Source organism: Dermacentor andersoni, chromosome 9 (genome assembly GCF_023375885.2).
Source record: "Dermacentor andersoni chromosome 9, qqDerAnde1_hic_scaffold, whole genome shotgun sequence".
Taxonomy (NCBI): domain Eukaryota; kingdom Metazoa; phylum Arthropoda; class Arachnida; order Ixodida; family Ixodidae; genus Dermacentor; species Dermacentor andersoni.
The window spans coordinates 73,634,226-73,638,180 of NC_092822.1; positions in this window are offsets into that span (position 1 = coordinate 73,634,226).

Below are 3,955 nucleotides of genomic sequence, written 5' to 3' on the forward strand. Positions count from 1 at the left end.
GTCTGATTCAGGGCGGGTGCGCAAGGGCAATAAAGTGCACTGGTCGTTTCACAGTCCTGGATGCTTGCATCAAAGTAAATAACGATGGGGCCAAGCGGTAGGTAGGCGGCTTGAGATATAATTCGGTCACGTAGCAACGCCGCCGCCTGAGTTGATGTCGGGCGACGTGTATCTGTTGGCTTGTTATCGCTCAGCTGCGGAAAACTCCAGCGAGGAAGAACTGGCAATGGCGGTGGTAGAAGGGAGTGCGGCGATGAAGCGTAAGCTCTGAGAGCGCACGTTGCGTGCGGAAGGCTGGCCTTAAGCCTGCGAGCACCACGTCGCTGCTGCACCAGCTCATCTAGTGTGTTCAGCTGTGCATTCTCTTGGAGAGCCACGATCACGGTGATGCGGGGAAGGCAAGTGATGACGCTCATTGCCTCGCGATTAACAGCTTGGCTTGCGAGCCCTCAGCAGCAGGTCACGTTCATCAGTGCTGAAATCGCCGAAGTCGAGCCCAGCATCGCGAGCCAATGTGTCTTTGTCAGGGTCGTCCATTGCAACGAGCGTCAAAGTTGGCGTCCTTAAAATGAACAACCAGCTTATCGTCGCGCGCTTTCCCTTCCGCTAGCCACCATAGTTCCGCTTTCGCTCTGCTGTCGGATCTGTCTTGGCTCTGTTTCTGGCCGCGCGTTTGCGTTTAGCGCAGGAAAGCCGTAGCGCCGTCTGCGGGCGCCGTTTTACTCACCGACGGCGCAACGTCACTACGAGACCATGACGTCACCACTCCTCGATCGGAGGGCGGGCGATTTGAACTGCGCTAGAGGTACGCGGACGCTTCAGAATGCAGTTTCTCTTAAGATAAGTCTCTTCTTCGCATGAAACAAGCGTTTCGAGGTTTCTGGGATGGCATTTCAACAGTCCACGTTGACTTAATATTAACCTTTAGTGTCCCTTTAACACAAATCGTTCTTTCGCTGCCATGTGGGCTAGAGTCGCCTTCGTCAACTCACACACAAAATCTGGGTTGCTTTAATTGTCGAGGTGTCAAATTTAGGTGGTCGTAGAGAATCGTAAGACGTCAAAACGACATGTTTATAGAAAAGTACTGAACGCGCGTTCACTTTTTCCGACGGAGAGGGCAAGACCACAAGATATGAAAAATAATGTGACTGCCAACTCACGCGCACGGGATAGCAGTGTCATCAAACAGACTCGGTGAGAAAGCAAGCTGCTCATTTGTTACTGCGTCAAGCGGCGGTGATAACATTAGCGTTCCTTTCACGGTGCACCAAAAGCTCCCGCCAATAATTGCATGCACATCAAAGCCAAGGAAAGGCGCTGCTCTGAGCGCTGATGCTGAAATGAACAGTCTGCTTCCCCACTGAGATTGACTGACGACGCTACTACCTAGTGTGCACAGGTGTGCAGCCAATTTCTTAATTCACAAGCTTTCTCTATTCACCGAAAAAAAAGTAAACATGTGGTGTGTATCTTGTGAGAAACAAGTCATTCTGGCGTCTCTTACAATTCTTTACAACCCCCTAATTGACATCTCGGCAATTAAAACCATTAAAGTTATGTGATTACATTAAATTAACTAATTTTACAGTAAAACCTCGTTAATTCGACCCTCATTAATTTGGAAAACCTGAAAAGTCGGACTCGCCCTTTGGTCCCGGCCGGCGCACTAATTATTTAATGCAATTAACCTCTCGTTAATTCGGACGTATTTGGCTGCACATCGGTTAATTCGGACAACTCTCGGAGCTCCGCGAGCGCCGCATGAGCAAAAACGGCTTCAGAGTCCACCGAAACGAAGCGGCGGAGTTCGCATCGCCGTAGTCATCAGTGGAAATCGCACGCGAATGACAGCAACGCCAGAACGCTGCGTGTCTATTTCTGCTACTGTTCTTGCGCATTTGTCCTTGCGTTTACCGCCGTGTACAGCACCGCGTCGGCGGCGTGCCTTCATGACTGCGTAGTCGCCATCCATGATTGCGTCGACAGCCGCAGTTTCGTCCGCAGTAGTTGCGGCAAACAGTAGCTTCGTTTTTACTCAGTGCAAAGGTATCGAGGATGAAGAGCACCGTTTATATCGCGATGGGCGCACGGTAATGAAAAATGTGACTCTGATGAAGACGCGCGCCGCGCCCGTGCTTACAAAGAAATTTATCGCGAGGTCTCCGCCGTTGAGAGCGCTTATCAGTCACGAGATAACGAGAATTGCAGCTTCCGCACTGCTTATGTGCAAAGTATAAACGGGATTTGCTGATCCATTCAGCAAACAAGGGCGTGTTGATGTAGTAAGCATTTGTTTTCTCGATAACCTCGTTAATTCGACATATAGTTAATTCGGACATTTCGACCAGTGAAATCCGAATTAAGGTTTTACTGTATGTGAGGGACGAAAAAATTTTTTGGCCGTTTGAGAATGCGACTCTAAAGACAATATGCACTTCATTCTATCCACATGCAATAACCTGTTTCTTTAAGGCTTGGTGCACTACAGCTGGCATACCCTGTACATTAAAACTATGGTGAGAGTGGTGTCGCCACAAAGTTGTCCAAATACAGCAGAATCTCATTGATACGATACCATTTCATACAATTTACCAGCACCAACGTTAGCAATCGAGAACAAAAGATGTGTTACCTAATACAGTTAAGCTTCCTTTTTGCAAGTTAATTACATACGTGGCAAACACACTTTTTCGGCACCAATGTCCCAAACTGCAATCATATATGTTTTCTGGCCGCCAGGTCACATGTACAGTACTCACGGATTGAAATAGGACACGGGGCATTTAGTACAACCCTACATATGTGCAAAGTACGCGAGAGCACAATGTCATGTCGCTAGGAATTTGGTCACCAAAGGTGACGAGGGCTCCGATGTAGGTGTACGCGCCAGAATTACGTCGATGTGACACAAACTGCAGCCGGTTGAAGCGAAAGTATGCGCATTACTTAGCCCTAAATTGACGCGTTTCATTCCGTGAGCACTGTACACAAGGTGCAAAGTATGTGCGATCAAGTGCAGTAGGCGCCTTTAACGGCATTTTCCCCAAAGTACCCGTCTGCCCATGTCTCACGACAATGCCGCCACACACTGGGTTTACTATTGAGGTACCAGCAAATATCCTCGCGAGTCGTCACAGCTATCGCAACTGACCCACTGCGATAAGCATCTTCACATGTCTCGCAGCGCATGTGGCATAGGAAACACACTGCACGCTTTTAATAAGTGATAAACGGAAATGCGACGCCATTCCCTGCTACAAGACTGCACGAAGCGAGTGCCATGCTTCACTTGGGCAACATTGTGTTTCAGTGTTGCCCACCAGGTGGATTTCGCTTCGGTTTCCCATTGCCGTCTTAATACGAAAATGCGCGTCTCGAATCACTCGGACCCCACAAGCTCAACGTATGTCATCTCATAGTGCAACGATTCTTTACCGACTGGCCAAGTCAAAACTTCCCGCCAAAATTCACACCAAAAGAGGCTGCTGATCCAGGTTGAATTCGAGGAGCGTGAATGTGAGTTAGCGAAAGCTGCAAGAACAACGACACACATCTTGGGTTGCTCAGGCCCAACCTTATCAGCACTGGTTGGCATTTCAGGCTGCAACGCTTCGCACAACAGTTCGCATTATGTAGATGCCAACTACAGCAGAAAATTTTTTTGTGACTTCGGATCGTATGTTTCGCCTAGTGTATTTGTTCTATGACGTATGAATGAGGTTCTACTGTAATTGAGCGTGTCTTAATTATCGGTGTGAGAGCAATCGGTGAGCGACTATTTTGTATTTCTGCTAGGACTACAAGCTGAGGTTAAATGTATAAAGGTGTCGCTTTTCCCTTTACAGCCGAGGTATCAGACCATCTGGCTGGATATGTAATTACAAAGAAACTTGTTCCTCCCCTTCTGTGTTTTTAATTACACATGCTGAGCAACAAAGAATGCCACATATGA